This window comes from Tursiops truncatus, chromosome 9 (genome assembly GCF_011762595.2).
Source record: "Tursiops truncatus isolate mTurTru1 chromosome 9, mTurTru1.mat.Y, whole genome shotgun sequence".
NCBI classification, from domain to species: domain Eukaryota; kingdom Metazoa; phylum Chordata; class Mammalia; order Artiodactyla; family Delphinidae; genus Tursiops; species Tursiops truncatus.
The window spans coordinates 15227608-15247249 of NC_047042.1; the positions used below are offsets into that span (position 1 = coordinate 15227608).

General features: G+C 42.0%; 1 protein-coding gene across 4 annotated transcripts in view; it reads left to right on the plus strand.

Moving 5' to 3' along the window:
* The window catches only part of NRCAM (neuronal cell adhesion molecule), a 323257-nt gene that overhangs the window by 146100 nt on the left and 157515 nt on the right, over positions 1-19642 (plus strand). For all 4 annotated transcript variants that reach the window (XM_073809554.1, XM_073809556.1, XM_019940696.3 and 1 more), the window contains exon 3: positions 9692-9766. The gene's annotated coding sequence lies outside the window, so the exon portion shown is untranslated. The remainder of the gene's footprint in view (positions 1-9691; positions 9767-19642) is intronic.

A 19642-nucleotide genomic window follows, 5' to 3' on the forward strand; every position in this document is an offset into this window, starting at 1 on the left:
AGTGCAGTGTTTAGTTAACTGTCCCATTTGCACCTTACGTGTTAATGAAAGAAGCCCAAGTCATCACATTTTGTGAAGTTTAATACACTTCATTTCTTTGATCAAATGGTTTCCCTTTTTCCGCCAAAGTATCCACTTGAAACAGTATTAATCAAGTGTAGGCAACCTACTTTACCAGGCTTGCAAATTCAGGTGACTCACTTTTAATCAAATTCAACTTCATTAGTAGATTATAGAATAGAGAGACTGTGTTTTGATCAACACTAAAGAATTTTTAAAAAAGAGTGCTGTTCCTAATTTCTCATCTGATCATGATAATTCTTTGATATGTTAAATACTACCCTTCATCTGAAAGCTTCAGAGTTTCACCTGTTTTTATAATGGTATAGGAATTCACTTGTTTCTGCCCTCATTTTCAGTTGGCCATTTTAAAATTGTTAGAGCAGCAAAATGAATATTATTTCTGATGAAATCATTCGTTTCCCACCCCCAGCCTCATTAAAGTGCATTCATGGGTTCCCAGGGTCCTTTAGGTAAAGACTGAAACATCTCCACGGCTCCGCACGGCCGGACCTCTGCCTGCTTCTCCAGCCTCCCTGGGGCCACTCCCCTTTCCCTCTGCTCTGCTCAGGCCACACTTCCTCCCAGCCGCGTTCATCACAACTCAGCTCAGTCATTCTTTCCTTCAGAAAGACCAGCCTCCTTGACGAAGCCAATTCCCATCACCACACGCTAGGAGCTCCATGCATCTCTGCTTTGACAGCTTTTCAAAGTTGATATGTTATACTCATTTCTGTGATTATTTAATCAATATCTGTCTCCTGCAGTCTCCTAGAAGCTTCATGAGGGCAAGGAAGGGTCTGGTTTGTGAATATTTTCACTGTGTTTTCACCATTATATCTCTGGTGCCCAGTGTAGAACTTGGCAAGTGATAGACATTTAATAAATATTTGTTGAGTGTATGAGGAGATGAATAAATAAGTGCTGTGTGAGGGCAGGATTTTATTGTGCTCACTACTGTCTCTTCAGTACCTAGAACAGTGTCTGGGCCATAGTGGTTGCTTATTAAATATTTGTTGAGGGCTTCCCTGGTGGCGCAGTGGTTGAGAGTCCGCCTGCCGATGCAGGGGACACGGGTTCGTGCCCCGGTCTGGGAAGATCCCACATGCCGCGGAGCGGCTGGGCCCGTGAGCCATGGCCACTGAGCCTGCGCGTCCGGAGCCTGTGCTCCGCAACAGGAGAGGCCACAACAGTGAGAGGCCTGCGTACCGCAAAAAAAAAAAAAAAAAAAAAAAAAAAAAAAAAAATATATATATATATATATATATATTTGTTGAATAAATTAATGTTTTCCTGACTTTTCAAGGGCACAGAGTGTATTGATGAGTGTGAGGTGTACTTTGAATATTTTTTCTGGAAACTATCCTATTATATTTATTAACTTATAGAGTTAGAAGGAAAATCTATAACCATGTTTGTTTGTTTTAATTTTTATTGGAGTATAGTTGCTTTACAATATTGTGTTAGTTTATACTGTACAGCAAAGTGAATCAGCTCTATGTATACATATATCCCCTCTTTTTTTGGATTTCCTTCTCATTTAGGTCACCACAGAGCATTGAGTAGTGTTCCCTGTGCTATATAGTAGATTCTCATTAGTTTATCTATTTTATACATAGTATCAATAGTGTATATATGCCAATCCCAATCTCCCAATTCATCCCACCCTGCCTTCCCCCTTGGTATCCACACAGTTCTCTATGCTGTGTCTAGTTCTTATAGCCGTGGTTTTTTTATTGTGGTAAAATATATGTAACAGAATTTACCATTTTGAAGTGTATAGTTCAGGGGTAATAAGTCCACTCACATTGTTGTATGATCATCACCGTCATCCATCTCCAGAACTTTTTCATCATCCCAGACTGAAACTACCCATTAACAGGAGCTCCCCATACAGCCATGTGGTTTTAGACATTGTTTTTTGTTTGCCTTAGCATCTTTTCTTCCCATCACTTTCACATGGAAGTTTGATATGTAAAATATGTAAAAGTGAACTGCTTTTGCTTCTTGAATAGGGTTGGGTGCCTCTGTTTCATTCTGTATCTTGGTTGGTGGTAACATTATCTGGAGACTGTGTTCCAGGACAAGGATGCCCAGGAGAGATCAGGGTACCAGGGGCCACACTGGAGGACATCTGCCCACCCACGGGGTGAGAGCTTATCTCGCCCAATTTAACCTGGAATCATCTTGGTTCCCTCCTCTTCCTCACAACCTACTCTGCATATGGGCACGCGTGTGCGCGCGCGCGCACACACACACACACGGATATACATTCACAGTCACTCTCCTAAGACCGTGAGCTGCTTAAGGAATGGAGTCATGTCTTACCTGTCTGGGTTCCCAGAGGCCTGTAATATTTGTCGGCCGATGTTTGTTTTCCACCCTGTGGATGAGTTCTACTTTCTTCTAGGAAGGAAATGTGACAACCTCACAAAGTGGCGTATTTCACTGTCTAACCATCTTTACCACATTGCTCGTGGTGTGGCCCATGACCACATACATCAAAACCCCCTGGGGGTGCCTGTTAGAAAAGTGGATTTCCAGCCTCGCCTACTAAGAGATTCTCTCAAAAATTCTATTTTCTTTTTTTCTCCCAAAAAATTTAATTTGCTTTTAATGAGTCAAAGAGATGGTGAATTTTAAAAGCTGAGGTTTTGGGCTTCCCTGGTGGTGCAGTGGTTGAGAGTCCGCCTGCCGGTCCGGGAGGATCCCACGTGCCGCGGAGTGGCTGGGCTCGTGAGCCATGGCCGCTGAGCCTGCGCGTCCGGAGCCTGTGCTCCGCAACCGGAGAGGCCACAGCAGTGAGAGGCCTGCGTACCACCAAAAAAAAAAAAGGAAAAAAAAAAGAAAAAGCTGAGGTTTTAACCCACTACTTACTATGCTGCTGCCATTTAAAAAAAGAAATTTTATTGGAGTAAAGTTGAGTTAAAATGTTACGTTAGTTTCAGGTGTACAGCAAAGTGAATCAGTTATACACATACATATATCCACTCTTTTTTAGACTATTTTCCCATATACGCCATTACAGAGTATTGAGAAGAGTTCCCTGTGCTATACAGTAGGTCCTTGTTGTTTATCTGTTTTATATATACTAGTGTGTATATATCAATCCCAATCTCCCAGTTTATCCCTCCCTCCCTTTTCCCCACTGGTAACTATAAGTTTCAAAAACTCTATTTTCAGTCTTCCCTGTAGTCTAGGTACAGTGTTATTTTTTATACCATCACGTAAATCTTCGGTATTTGTTTGGTTTATATTTAGGGAAGTTGAGAAATAGTTTCTCACTATCTGCAATATAAAAATTTTAGGACCTTCGTATATTCATTGACAGTTTAACCAGCCTCCTTTATGCTTTTTCTTCCCTAAACAAAGTAAAACACTGTTACTTTAATTGTCTTTAAGAGGACTTATTTAATATCCTTTAATCACTTCTGCTCTACTGCTCTGCATGGACTAATATTTTAAAATTAAATCTACGCCTCTTAGATTATAGACACAGAAAAAGGACCAACGAGGAACAGATTTAATTTAAAGTTTCTATTGTGTTTATGACATGCTGACGCTGATAGAGCAGAGCTAGCTGTTGGAACAATCCCCTAAATTGTAGAAATGTCACTGAATTAGAGTTCCTTTCTAACTCATATCACGGTCCAGTGCTAGTAATGTAGACCATTTGCATGGAGGGAAGGCTCTCTCCCTGTCACCCTTCAGGAACCTCCACTGACACAGGCCAGGCCATGTGATTTCCAGAGTCACATTGGGCATTGACATCCAGCCAACAGTGGAGAGATAAGAGGTGTGGGAAACACACACTTGCTTCCTAAACATCTGGGCAAAGAAGTGATACATGTTAGCTCTCTTACATCTCAAGGTCTTGCCCAGATACAAGGGGAGCTGGAAATGTAGACCCCGGACAGGAGCTTCTCCCTCACAGCCCCTCTCCGTGACAGAAGGGACAATGGCTCTTTGGTGAACAGCTAGCAGTACTCCCACTGGATCTCTAGGTTTCCACTTCTAGTTATTCCTCCTATAAAACCATGAAATGTGCCATGTCCGAGGTACCATGAAATGTTCCAGGAATGTATGTGACAGCATGATGGCCAGTGCACTGACAGACGGTAAGATGGCGCTTATCCAGCATCAGTGTAATCTGCCCACTGTTGGTTGTTTGCACCAGTTTACAAGGTAGCAGATGACGATGTCACTTGAAACACTCAAAAGCTTCTGGGGATGGTCCATCTTCAATCTGTTTAATTTGATTTATCAAGGGACCAGTGGTTTCATTTCTCTGAATGGTAAGGCCGGATGCACACTGGTTCACCTGCAAGTTTCCCATCAGGATGGATCCCTGCCTTGCGCCACCCTGACATTGAAGAGGTCATGGAGCTGGTCCCAAGTCCCAACAAGTTGATTGGTCTTGCAAGAGTACGCTGAACTTGATGCTAAACTTGGGATCAGAAGTCGGCACTCCGTGTCCCCAGAAGCCCCGCCAGCCAGGTTGTGGTAGAGGTGGGCCCCTCTGGGCGCCATCTCTTTGAGGTACTAGCTGGAGAACCTGCTTTATTTCAGACCATACTCTCTGCTTTTTGCAATGTATTTGGTTTCATAGGCTGCTGGAACGGGGAGAACCGGCTTTCAAGACGATTTTGGCTTTTTGCCATGCCAAGCTGAATTAGGCTGCTAAATGACAGGCACACCCCAGAGAAACCAAAGATCAATGCCAATTTTAATAGGGTTGTTTGTTTATCCTTTTCTCTCCAGTTAATAAGTATGAATGAGCCCCAGATTCAGTCCAAGAATCATGTCAAAGGCAGGAAGTTAAGGAAAAAAAAGAAGAGTTTGGGAGTTAGTCCATGATTTACTACTGAAGTTTTGTTAAGACCAAAGGTTAAAAATAACTTGGTAAATTACTATCATTTCCTCCTGATAAAAGCACAAAACACTTTTGCGTGAGACATAAATACATACCAGTGCAGGGGTATAACTATATCGTTACGTGTAAGGTTTTCAGAATTGGTGTTCAGAAGTGTTTATCAACTATATTTATTTTTTAAGAGTATAAACAGGAAATAATTGTCACAGTTGAAAACAGAATTGGCTTGAGGAGTCAGATGCTTGATATTTTGATGTAGTCTACCCCAAAGGGTAGATTATCATCACTAAGGCCAGTTTTTAGAAATCAACCCCACAGCAACTAAAGAGTAAGCATTTTTAATGTCCTCACAATTGTGCCAGAGAGTATAAACTAAATGAGATTTTGAGCGTTTTTGCTCGCTGATACTTTTTCCTAACAGCGTTTGCCACATAGATTTTTGATTGTATTGAAGGTTGTGGATTCTCATTTGAAAATAAACAAACAAATCCTGCCAAAAATTAATGCCAATCAATAGTTCGATTTATTTTGGAGCTCTTAGGAATTTTATGATGTTATTTTTCTATGAGCGGCTAAGACGAGTATTCACTTTCTTGAATTGTAGAAAATTTTTAATATTATACTTACGTACCATTGAATTGTTTTTATTTTAATTGTTTTACTGTGTGTACCATGGCCTTTGGGTTTGTTACGTTTTTCACCTAGATGTTATTCATCTTTTCTGAAGGCGACTTTTAAATGACATCAGATCTCACCTTGACCTTTTGACTTAGGACTGGGTTTATTTAATCGGATAAGTTGATTGTATTTTGGTTTAAAAAAATTTAATGTTACTTTGTTATTGGGAAAATAATCCTTCGCAATGATGTATTATCCTGTGCCGTCGACCTAAATGTTTCAGGGCGATGAAAGGCCATTGACACAGTTGTCAAAGCAAGAGTAACGAACGTAGCAAACAAACATTCATTCCCTAGAAATGTTTGGCATAATTACTGACATGGTAATAGTTAGTACATAGTCTTTTGGTGGTCTTTGCAAAGGCTTGAGGGCTTACATCACCACAGGGAGGTTAAAAATGAGGCTTTCAGTAATACACATAAGCAAGGATGAAATCATTTTCCCACATGATGCGTATGGGAAACCATACCTATGCGAAATTACGTAATAAGTGTTCTTTTTAGGGTGTTTTGCCCTGGATTGAATTATTCTGAAAACGATTCAAACTTATCAAAAGAACCACATTCCTTTGCCTCCTCTTTAAAAATCCGTGTTCAAAACATCTTCCATACCATACCCAGTAGTATTTTCATACTTGCCCCTTTGTGAGACATTATTAGTAAACAGTGTACTTGCCAGAGGGACGTAGAAATGCTAGTGCAGCAGGTGTCGCTGAAAGCAGGAAAGCATAGGCCACGGGGAGGGGGGGGTAGTACCAGCTCAGGGCTGCGGGGACTTCCCACTCCCAGCTGCTGAGTTCTTCCCATTTGGGTCCTTCCTGTAGGTTTTGACACCGTGGACCAAGGTGTGGTCCCCCTCTTGACCCTTTTATTTCTGGCTCCTTAGTTCTGGCTCTTCCACTCAGTCTGACCACTCTTTCTGAGAATTTCCTGCTCCCCTCTAACTGCATCTCGGTAGCATCCGCAATCCCAAGCTTATCCTGTCCTCTCTCAAAAGCCACAGGAGGAAGTAGAGAAAGCCCGAGTTTGGGATTCAGACAGAAGTGGTCTTGTGTTCCAAACGTATGACTTGCCAGTTGTGTGTCGAGGGTCATTAACTTCACCTCTCTGTGCTTCAGTTTCTGCCTCTGTGTCAAAGCAATAATGATGCTTATAGAACTGGTGCGTCACCTGCGTGTCTGGGACACAGTGTAGCCTATTCCATGTTAGTTCTCTTAGGTCTTCCAGGTAAAAATTATAGTAAAATTAATTTTATTGACCTGTGTCTTTACTGGCCTCACTCTCCAATATCTAGCAGTAGCCTCCAGTCAGCTGTGATATAGATTTTCAGCAACAGCTCCCCAGCAACGTGGTGTCGGTGTTTCAGACACAGTGAGGGTACCAAATAGGTGGGGTTAAGATGCCTTTAAAGGGCTTAGTTCGGCAAACTCAAGCACTCTCTAAGTTCTGTTGATTTTGCCATACACAGAAATTTGTTTTAGCAGAGCCTTTAAGAAGGTAGGAACAGGCTACCTTTTGAGTAGTGTAACTGTCTTACCAAGATGATTTGGAGATAAAGGATTGTGGTGTATTTTGGCCAGAGGACCCAATAATGCTTATCTTCTGCTCTACCTCTGTGGTACCCAAAGGAGATGCTTGTAGTGAGGACATTGACAAAGCAAGACGAAATACAGAGGCATTAGAAGCTGCGGCCTCGATCTTGAGTCCCCCTGCAGAGCTCTGTTACTCTAGGCTAGAAGAGGCAACAGGCTCCGTTCCCCTAGGTGAGTAATGGCCTGGAAGCAATACCCTCCATTAAGTAGGGCTGATTCCTTTAAGCCCAAACCAGTGTCAGACATTAACACTGCAATGCGGAGAGGAAGACTAATGAAGGCCCACATCCCATAACAGAAAGAAAGGATTCAGGAGGACAGGTTTCCTTAGTGTCAGGCCTGGCACTGGGCTACCCCACCTGCCTCAGGTCCCGGGCAGGGCCCGAAGCAAGTCGAGCTGCCCTGGGGGAGAGAGATGCAGAAAGATGGAGAGATGGCTAGGTGGAGGGGAGAGAAACTAGACCCCATCCACATGCTGACCTGATCAAGTTCCACCTCGAAAGGTGTACTCACATATTAGGATGATGAAAAGTCACAAAATCATTCCATTAATGAAATTAGATGATTATTATTTTTGCAGTAGCATTGCATGTCTTGACCAAATCAATGTTCCTGTCCCTACATCAGTGTTCCACCTGTGTTTTCTGATTCATCTTGGGGGTGGGCTTTGGGAAGAGCCAGGGGTTACCCCTACAAGCCAAGAATCTTGTATGTTGGTGACTGAAACATCCCCAAAGCAGCCTCCCTTTCCAATCTCTATTCTCTTGGGCAGTTACACTACTGACAACTGTTCTTTCCTCTTGCCTAATACCCCCAGTAGGCCTGCATTGTTCTCAAGTTCAAGTTCAGACTTGTCAGTTGGTTGGTGCTCAAGGCCCTTTGTACTCTGGTAGCGTATGACCTCAGTAGCCTCCCCTCTTGGCCATATACCCGGCCTCCCACCATCACTGTGCCTGTGGCTCCATTGCTCTGCTGGTGTGGACATACCACCCACTTGGTCATTGCCGTTCCTTTGTTTCTGCCCTTCCCTCAGAATGCCCTTTGTACCCACCTGTAAAGTTTAACTCAAGCCTTGTGTCCTGTGGAACGCCTTCCTTGATGCCCCCTTGTAGAATCAATTGTTCTTTTGTGGTTTCATAGTATACTCTATAAATACTGCATTGTATGGTGGTTGGTGGTAGTTCTGGTTTTCCCATCAGTGCATGGACTGCGATCCCTTATGTAGGAAACATGTCTTATTTAATTCCCGTTTTCTTATCTGTATTTATCCAGTCTATCGACAGATACATATGAAATGTTCAGTATATTTGGTTGAATTGTTTTTATTGTAGAAATAGCTTCAAATCCTTGTAGACTCTTTCCTACACACCTGTAGAGATTTTGTAAGTGGGAACTAAATGACAAGGAAAGAAAACCTCATTTACCCTAAAATTGGTTTTAATTCCATGCGAGGATCACTAACCACTGCAACATTAGCATTTTGTCCTGATAAAATGTCATTGCGGCAGATCCAGTGAGAATCGATGGAGTGGTTTTACATGTAATTAAGATAAAGCTTTTCGCAACTGAATACAGAAGATATTTTGTAACACGTGCCTAAACTAAAGCATCTGAGATGAGGACATATCTTTTGATTTTAGTAATAGAATCATTTTGCAATTGATAGTTGTCTTCATATTCGAGTGCAGCCAGGAATTCCTGAATTGACACTTGTTTCTCTTCTCTGAAAGGTTTCTCAGAGGTTGATAGTATGACTTCTGTTTCCAAAAGCCCAAAGTCCCAAAAGCCACAAATCCTCTTTTAGCAAACCATGGGTGTCCCTGAACTGGTTGTCTCAAAAAAAAAAAAAAAGAAGAGAGACCTAATGTACTCAGCTGTGACTGTTTTCCTCCCGGTCTGTGCTGTCCTTTGCTGGCTATTTCTCAGCTGGAATATTTGCAAAGGAAACATTCAGGCTGAGGAGAGGAGACTTGGAGATGGTCAAGCTCTGGACTGTCCATAGCTGGCCCTTTGTCACAGCCCAGGTGGGTCTTCTCTGCTCTATGCTGCACCCATCATTTCTTTGTGACCCTCATTGAAGACTTGGGGCCTTTCAAACAGAGAAGATTTCCTACTCTACTAAATAAAATACTTCAATAATAATAATAATAGTCACACAATATGGAAGTATTTTAGCCACGCTATACACATGCATTACCAAAAAACCCTCTATTTCCATAAACTGAAAAAAGGCACCAGGCGTGACTCTCTCGATTGGGATCCATTAATGGGATGGTCACCAGAATTTTAGTCACTTCTCTGCTGTCACTTTTGATTGAAACCAGCAGAGATGTGTTTTGGCAAATCTATTCATAATTTGTCTTTCCTTGTAGGGCTCCCCCTGTAATTGAGTTTCCCATCAGGGAGTCAGTTGGAGTTAATGTATGGACAATCTGCTGTGATTGACGACGAATGTCTTGTTAACATTCTCCCCTCTCTTCCACCCACAGAGCAATGCCAAGACTTTTGGTTTAAAGAAGTCAAAGGAAGAACAATCCCTTCAAATAAGAAGATCTTCTTCAAAGGTAGGAGCTTATCTTCTTAAAAGGTTTGAATTAGTAATTGGTTCAAGAAGGGAATTATACCATAAAATGATGTGTTTATGTAATAGTGTCGCCATGTTTAATACTGTCCATCCAGAGAGTATGATGAAAGACAGCGAGTAGGGATAATGGTCGCAGAAACATGAATCGTACTGCATGTCAGAGAGGATGGATCAAATACACAGGGAAGAAAACCAGCTCTTCACGTCTTTTCATAGTAATAAGATTCTTGTTTTTCTAAATCATGAATTGTACAAAGTTCAGAAAATAGATAGCAGAATAAAAGCATTGCTAGTAAACAATAGGTTTCTGATGGAATGAAAGATTTAAAACGGTAAGGAATTATTTGTAAGAAAGTTTTCTTTTTGATTCAATCGTCTATCAAAAATCTCCTGAGAACATATTGTCCAAGTAATACAAAAGTCTGTTTGGAAAGTTTCAGTGTTACTTTGATACAGGCTTTGTAAATCTCTTTCCCACCCTAGTCCAATTTATATCATTTGAATTATCAACTCTAGAACAGACTCTGCCAGGCCAATGATGCCTTCTCAAAGGCCATTGAACTTGATGAAAAATATCTTACTTGACGATCTGGAACACAGTTCAGACAACTGTATCTCACCCAATAATAGCTTCCTTAAGGAATTTATGAAAGCATGATTGTTCAGCAGTTAGGTCTCTTATCTCATAGGTTTTATTTAACAAGTAAAGTCTCATGGAATTTAATTAAGAAAAGAAGATTGTAGGCAAGATTTTGAGATAGTAAAATCATGCAAGATGTTGTCCCTTGTCCTTGAGAAGTCTAAAATTGATCCGTCCATATGTTGTTTTGTATTTTTCATGCCTCAGTTGAATTTGCTTCCGTTATGTTGTACTGAAACTAAATGTATATGACTAACTAGTTTTTGTGATGTTTCAAAATCGCGCCAGAAATCCCCAGATCAGTAGCCTGGAAACTAAGGAGGCTGCTTTGTGAATCAAATAGCACACGTTTTGTTCTGCTTGGAGAGTTCTCAAAGTGAAAATGAGTAAAGATTAGCAACATTGCTGAGTTAGATAATTTTGACCAATACCGAAAGAGCCTGAATGTTGTATGAATGGCTCTTTTAATTGAAAGCTCCCTCGTCAACGGAAAATGACTGATAAAGTTTTGATCTACCTAGACATACCTCCTCCAACAAGTGTCCGTATTTCATAAAATAAATACACCTGCAAGGTGAGACAATGTGAGAGACCCCTCCATTCTAGCAGGGACGTGGAAGTTTGCCTACACTGAACCACAGTTGTTAGGAGCTAAGAATTAGTAGTAACAGTGGTGTCAGCACACACTTTCCACATCCTTGGACAGCAATACCATAGAAGTGAGTACCGCTTGCACAAGACTCTTAGGCAAGCAAAGCTTTTTACTAAAAGAGAGAGTTTGTGCACAAGAAAGAAGGCCAGCTCCCTGAGTAGAAGGGGCAAATTGCTTTTATAACAATAGAGAGGGCTGGTCTCATGATCACTGATAATTTCCACAAATTGTCAAACTTCTTGATCGGCAGCAGGTGGCTCCGTGGTGGCTGGCAGGAATAAGGAGTACTTCTTTGAGGGGAAAGGAGCGCGGCAGAATTTTCTGCAAGAAAGTCCCGGAACGGATAAGGATAAAGTTTATAGTTGAGTCTTGTTGCAACTAGGTATACTCGTGAGTGTGACAGAGATAAGGTTCATCTTTTATTCCTGCCAGCCTGGTTTTTGTCTATGGGACTCAGGCCCCCAGGACCTTTGTTCTTTAGCTTCCAAGGCCTGTTTTGCTCAAAGCCGTTCCCTGGTCCTTTTCCAAAATGGCTGTACTCTTGTCTTCCTGTCTCAGTGGTAAGTAAAGTGGCCTACCCATAAAACACCAGCACCAGCAGTAAGTGATAGCAGATTCTTCTGTAGATAGCATATTGTGTGACACTCAGGAGAGGTAGGAAGACCAAAAGACCAGGAGCTTATTTGTAAATGGTGGTTTCTAGTGAAAGGGGGAATATACGCAAAGACAAGGCAAGCACAGGGGCCGCTGGGAAGGTGTGCATGGTGCCCTTGTAAGGTGGCCGCAGTGGGGCTTCATAAGGTGATTCCTCAGGGAGTTTTCCTGGCTGGTTGCATTATTTTCTCATCCATTCACTGCATGAGAGTTCTTTGACTTCAGATCTCTGTCTTCTAGGGCAACAAGTGAAAAAGTTCAATTCTCCCTTTCTCGGTACATTCTTCTCAGTTATCTTCTTGGCTGCACTTTTGTCAGATGACTACAGTGAACTTTTAGTCGTTAGGCTCTAGCAGAGCCACAAAAATCTCTCATTTTATCTTCATGGAGGATTTCATCTGGTGGAAACTAAACACTGACTGCCTTCCTGTGTCTCTCCCTTGCCTCACAAAGACGCCCTGGAACTTCCTGAAACTCTAAAGCACACTTGTATTCAGAACGTCCTCGGGCTATTCAAGAATTCGGCCTCTGACATTAGAATAGAAAGCGTTTTGGAAACTACTTAGAGTTTTCAGTAGGCTTTTCCATGTTCGCTAGCGGGCTGTGGTATCCGAAAGATGTGGGCAGCCAGAGCCATGGTTTGCGAAGCCTCACCACACCCCACATCCCTCTGTCTGGAAAGTGCTACCCCTCCCCATGTCCAGTTGCATGTGAAAACTGCGTTCGCGTTCACCAGCAGCACTAATGTGTAAGTTCTCTCCAAGGAAAATCTGCCTTCTACCTGACTTGAAAACCCTGAGCTGAAATGTAGGGACAGTTAATGGTGGAATTGTTATAAGCAACCCGAGTTGCAGGGGGCACCCCCCAAAATCACTCTGAATACTGGTTTTCTGCTCTGGCTACGTTTGTGTAAGTTGGGTCCTGGTTGTAACCGTGATGAGTCTGAAGCATCATGCTCGTGCTGTGCCTTAAAGCACGTTCCCATTAGGCAAGGTGTAGAAGAGGGAAAATCTGGCAGGTTATTGGAGTTACTTAATGATTGTTTTTGGTTGATGATTTCAAAGTTGTTCTTTCCCTTGGACTCGTGGTACTAACTTTTTTAAATGATGCAGATGTCTTAGGAGACTGGTAGTTCTATTCTGAGTAGATAACAGTAAAACTGGTAACAGTGAAAAGACTTTCTCTTATGACTAAGTTGATTTGTAAATGAGAATCAATATTTACACAGTAGTCCAGCTGGGACTACTGTTTTGGATACTGTTTGACAGTATAGAGATCTATCAAAATGTTGTCCTACAGGATCATTTTAAGGCTTATAAGTTTCATTTCGTGTTTACTCGACACCAGACAAACCTAGGAGACAAACGTCATCCACAAAAGGAATACTTGCCTACGGAACTAGAGATGAAAAGCTCATCAATAAAAGCAATTACCCTGAATAAATAAATAAATAAAAGCAATTACCCTGGGAAGCCCAGAACTTCCAAAAACCAAGACAGGGACATAAATCTAAGCAAAGGGTTTTATACCAGTTAAAATTGGGGTATTGAATCAACTAGAAAACCGGAACAATCTTTTCTGATACTTATTAACTTCCTCCGTCTTCCCCTGACCTATGATGAGGGCAAGCTCTAGCTTTCCACTCAGTGACAGCATCTCCAGAAATATTACTGAGCTTGGACCGTCCCTCCCCTGTGGTCCCGGCAAACTTCTTCGTGGAATGACAGCTCACTAACAAAGAGCAGCATTCCTGGAAGCCGAATGAGAGGGGATGTAGGTTCTTTCCTTCCATCCCAGGGTACTGCTCAGTTTTCCATTTCTGTATGGAGTCTGAGTAACACCCTGTGACCTGGAGTCAGATGGAAGCATGTGAAATCCCATGGACAGTGTTTCTGTAGGGAGGTTGAGTTATAATACACTTCCTGATCTTTATCTCTGAGTCATTACGGCATCCATGATTGAGATGCCTCTGTTGATCAAGTCCCTTCTGCCCCTTGCATCCTGTCCTCGTGATTCTTATGAGACACAACCATTTTCCTCTGGAAATCCGCCCTATCTGCCTCCCACTGCTGCGGGCTGCTCAGTTTGGTAGTTGTCTCCGGAAGAGCTGTGGAAAGGCGTCTGAAGAAAGACATCAGCATCCTCTGTTGGGAGATAGTGGGAGGTGGGTGAGAGTGATGGGAAGGGTGGCATTGTGTCCTGTGGCAGTAGCAATCAGTGCTGGTAGTCAGTAGAAGGAATTCTGCAACTTGCATGCATCCCTCCCCTCTCCTCCCACTGTGGTCCAGTGGGGAGAAATATCTGTTTTGGGACTAGAAGGAGAACATTGCCTGAGTCACCCCAGTACTGGAAATGTGTAGCGACTTAGCATTTATACACCAAAGGGCTGATGGGATTATCTTTACAACAGATACTTACTGGATCAGATTTGTTTTCCCTGCTGCACTTTTGGCTTGCAGGTTTTAAATGGTTTCTAGGTCATCAGAATTAGAACTGGTGACAAGATAAGGCTGGATCAGGGGAACACGAACTTTAATGTGGGGGGCTCACTGAAGGACTGGAATTGGACCACCGGAGAGGGGAGCCACTGCCCTGTGACCTTGGCTCCCAGCAGTAAAACCGCTACTGAAATAACTCTGCCCCTGGGAGCACATTTATTCAAAATGATCATAGTAAAGGGCATCCCTATTCATTCCGAATTATGATATTTACATTCAGCATTCTCATTATCAAATCAATATTTTGCTCCCCCTAACCTACTGAGTGAGATGCTCTGAGTGTTAACAGTACTGGAAAGCCTTAAATGCTCAGGTCCACAGAACTCTGAACACACAAAGGTAGGTTTGAAGGTTCTGAAGGTGCTTTATCAGATCCCTTCCTCCCAGCATCTGGACATTTCGTCCGGGGCTGCTTCTGGAGGGAGCCAAATCCTGGCAGGACCGTTATCTAGGGAACTACTCAGGAGGAAAATGAAGCCCAGTGTGGATCAGAGGCCAGGCCCAGGCCCCTGCTGGGAATGCAGTGTGTTGCCGTCACATCTGAGTGCAGACACAGATGCTTGGACTTTTTTTTTTTTTTTTTTTGCTTTGCTTTGTTGTGTTTTATTTTGTCTTTCGTGACAGCAATTCGTTTTGTAAGGCAAAGAAAAAAAAAAAGCTCTTAGAAGGATTCAAGTTTTCATATCTGCAGAAGGCATTTCTACAGCTTTTGTCAAACCTAGCTGGTCTGTAAAGCGTCTTTGTTTCTGGTTGACTGTTGCAAAAAGCAAGTCCATAAACTAGCACGCATCCAGGAGAGAATGATTTCTATTGAACGAGTCGAGTGGGATATGGTGCATGGGGCCAGTCCTGAAAAGGGTTTTGTTTCTTGCAGCATGGTGGAAATTCACATTCATATTGCTGCTGTGCGTTTGTTAGCAATGCACGGTGAAACAATGGGGCATGCCAGCCGACTGGGCGGTGTTGATTAATGCATTCCTTGAACGTGTTGATTAATGTGTTCCTGCGATGCCTCCTCAAGCCGAGGCTGCACCTGAGGTGTGCGGGATGTGCCGTCTCACCGGCTGTGTGTCGCTCACATGCGCCCATTTGCACATGGGTCTTCCGGGTGTATATTTCACACCAGCGCCTTTGTAAATAAAACCACAGATCGAGGAGATTTTTTACAGGAATATTCTCCTCTGGCAGAAGTGTTCTATGTTAAATCTAGCAGGAACTCTATAAAACTGTGAGGTTTGTAGAAGGAATGGTCTTCCAGCTAAACGTAAATCCTTGATGCCATCTGTCTGTCCTATGGGCAATCCTGCCCTGACTTTCATTTTTCTTCTTCTCAAAGTTTTTGTAAAGAAAAAAAAAAAGCAGAAAATACCTATGGAGTACAATTTTCACTTGACTAATACAGAAAGAGTTATGCAAAGGGCCAACCCATTAGACATTTGGTGAACTTGGCAACTCAGTTGGAAATCCACTCTTCCCAGAGGCAGGGATTGCCATCATCCGGGCCAGGGTAATTCTGTTTCCAGTCAGCTTCATTCAGGGTTGTGACGTTTCTTGCTGTATTATGAATTCCCATTAAACCACTTTTTTTTTTCATAGCTTGTTTCCAAAAAGTCTCATCTTGATGGGGTTCTGCTTGTCTGACGGTTTGAAAAAGATTTGTGTTTGAGAGTTTTTATTTGTTTAGTATCTTATACTTGTTATTTGAGACATAAGAATTCTACTGCTACTTTTAAAACTTCCTGACCCCAAAATTTTCAGCAAGATGGCAAAAATGATGAGAAAGCCATGTTCTAAAATGGTGAGAGAAGGTTTGAGCATCAGAGAAGTGATCCAGCAGTGCCGGCGTGGTGGGTGTTACCACTGCGTCTTGAGGTTCCAACTCTAGCATTTTAACAAAGGAAAGGCTATTTAGAAAAAAAAAAATTTTTTTCTAAAAAAAGTGAACAAGTTCATTCTGAGCAAGAAGGAATTCTTATACATTAGAGGATTCATGTATGGAACAATTATATAGAGAAGTAGTGGTGTCACCAATATCCTATTTAATAATTGGCGTGAAATTAATGGTGAACGATGACATTCTGATATTTTCAAGAATAGGATTTGAGTGAAGATTCTTTATTCCATTTAGACTTAGCAGTGACAAGACCATTCAAAGGTCTACTTCGGAAGGTTCCTAGAATACGTGACTTCTTTTATTTGATTAATGACATCTAACCCCCAATTTACTATTACTTTAAAATGCTTAGTTATGTCTGCCTTACAAGGAATATTTGTGGAAAAATAGTAAAATATTTAAGTACTTCCTTGGCAGGCATACATAAGCTCCTCTCTTGGAACTCAAGGTACGCAAAATACATGTTTAAGTCATTATAATACATATTTGATGTGAAAGACATATTTGGGGAAACTCATCTTATTTGATTTTCACAGAACCTCTAATTATATGATATGTTTAGGAGAGAAATGCACCAAAATAACTGCCTAAGAGGGAGTTCACATTTGTGATTAGACATGCGTTTTCCTGGTTAGCTTGAATTCTACAAGAATTGAAGGGGTAAACAAAGAGAAGCAGCGAACATGATTAACATTTTTCTGCAAAGCTCTTGATACAGTACTGAATAAAAGCCTTGCTGACAGAAGCTGTTAGCCTTGTGAAGGAAAGGCCATAGGAACAGGTTATGAAAAGAGAGGATGGACGGCAGAGAACAATCTACATGGAGAAGGGGCACAGAGAAAATGGTTCCTGTCAATTTCTATTGTATTTTTTTTTTTTTGTCAGTAAGCACAGAGAACTGGCGTTAATGTAGTTTCCTAAATGGCTTTGTTTCCTGGGGCAAAAAAAAATCTGAGAAATAGAAAGAATTTGACAAATACAACTAGACACAGCTACCATATTCAAATTATTCAAATGAGCTGAAAAATATATCGGTCTAAGTTCAAAGTATCTGTAAAATATTTCTGCATTATGTAATATTTCCCTCTTACAGAGAATCCAACTATAGATATGCTTTAATATTTAAAAAAGGTCTTCCAATTGGTTTCTTGTGCAAAATAATAAAAAGCTTTCTTACCTAGAGGAGTAGGAAAAAATAAGTACGTCTTAGACAGCCTCTGGCACCATCCTGGGTACTGAGTTCATGCTCTATAAATATTTGTTGAGTTGAAATGAATACTTGTTATATACCAAAACCAGAAGTCATCCCTAGAGAGAACTTTGCCTCGAATTTTCTCTCTGGGTCTTTCCGTTTGTTGCTGATGGTTTTTGACCACCAAGAGCAGCTTTATGGTAAATACATGACATAAAATTTTCATTTTCCTGAAAACACACCTTTGCACACTAGGATTTTTCTTCTGTAGAGCAACCCCCAAGTTTAGTGAGGAAATAGATTTCAAGTATCTATCTTATAATGGACTTGCTGATTCTGTCCAAATTATTTTTATTACTGAATCGTAGCTGCCTTGATTCAATACATACAGGAGGGGCATGCAAAGATCTTTGCATAAAGGGGAAACAATTGAAAGACTTCCTTTTATAAAACAGATTTTCCTCAACTGAGAGTCAAACATAGCTCTGCACGAGTAGGGTGTTGGATCACCACTGAATGACTTATGGGACCATTGCCCATACTTGAACCTAGAATCTCACCAATATTTCACCAGTAAATCAAAGTTTATTTTGGAGTTATTTGGGTTTCATTAATACAGATAAAATACTAACCCATAGGACCTACATATAGTGCCTATAGGATGACCATCTTCATTATTAAACATTACTGATGGCTTCTTGTGTACAGGGAGCTATGAGAAGTTCTGATGATGTAGTCTGCATTGTAAGATATGACTCTGGCCCTTCTGTGACTCACACTCTTTAGTTACATAAATATAAATCAACCGTTCACCTACACACGTATGTACTAGGTCTACGCGTAAAAAAAAAAGCACAGAGTAGCATTACTGACTGTTAAATGTGTGGGAAAGGCTGAAAGTGCCCTGGGAGTTCAGAGGAGTGGTGACCACTACGTACTGAGAGGCTAACAGAGGTTTATGACCACTTTGAACTTAAACTGTTCATTGAAGGAAGAATGGTTCTAAGACTAGTTCAGAAAAACTAAATTGAAAAGAGTAGATGTTACAGTGGGGGAATGGCAGCCTTGAGGGGGATGGGAGATAACCATGGTGTTTGCATCGCCAAAGGACAAAATAAGTAAACCAATTTAAAGCAGAAGGTAGACCTAAGATGTGGTTGAAAGTGGCTTTGGAGAGCTGTTTGTTCCTTTCTTCCTTTTTTCATGAATCAATAAACATTTATTCACTTGTCCATGAGCTACTATGTTTCAGACACCCTCAAAGAGTAACAGGCAGGGCTTCCCTGGTGGCGCAGTGGTTGAGAGTCCGCCTGCCGATGCGGGGGACGCAGGTTCGTGCCCCGGTCTGGGAGGATCCCACATGCCGCGGAGCGGCTGGGCCCGTGAGCCATGGCCGCTGAGCCTGCGCGTCCGGAGCCTGTGCTCCACAACGGGAGAGGCCACAGCAGTGAGAGGCCCGCGTACCGCCCAAAAAAAAAAAAAAAAGAGTAACAGGCAGGCTATACTATACATGACAGGTATATAGCACAGTTATTGCAATATGGTGTAATTAGTCCCAAAAAGGTAAAAATAATACATATATATATATATTTATGTGTGTGTATATGTGCGTATAAAGGGATATGTTGATACAGAGGCAAATGTGACAGCTCTGCGTGGTGGCATCAGGAAAATCCTTGAGAAGGAACATGAGACGCGAGTAGGCATCTTCTGGGCAGATGTAGAGAGGGACATTCCAGGGAGAGCAGATACCACTAGAAGCCTGGCGGTGGGTACACTTGGAGAGCTTGGTACGGTTCAAGGTGGAGAAGCTGGGGGTGCCGTGAAGGCGGGTTGGAGCCAGGAGTCTGGGGTAGGTTGTGGGATTCCACTTCAGGATTTTGAGTAAGGGAGTCACATGATCAGATCTGAGTTTAGAACAAGTACTCTGTCAGCTGTATGTAGATGGGTGAAACTGGAAGCCGGAAACCAGTAAGAGGTGAGAAATGAGAAGAAGCAAGAGAGCCTGACCTAGGATCCTAGCAGAGGGGACCATTTACAGTGTATTTGAGTGGACCTATATGCCACTCAGCAAAGGAACAAAGAATGAGGGAAAGCAAGTCCTGACCTTTGGCTTTAGAGACTGGGTGGATGGTGGTGCTACTGACCGGAATAGAAAATGCAGAAGGGCTGCTTTTGCGGTGAAGAGGGAAGGTTCCGTCATGATTATAGTGCATCTGAAATATGTCTGATGGTGAATATACTGTACTGAGTCTGACTTATGTTCAGTTATGAACCTGTTAAGTTCCCGAGTGAGAAGTAAGGTGTGCCCACCATTGTTTCGAGA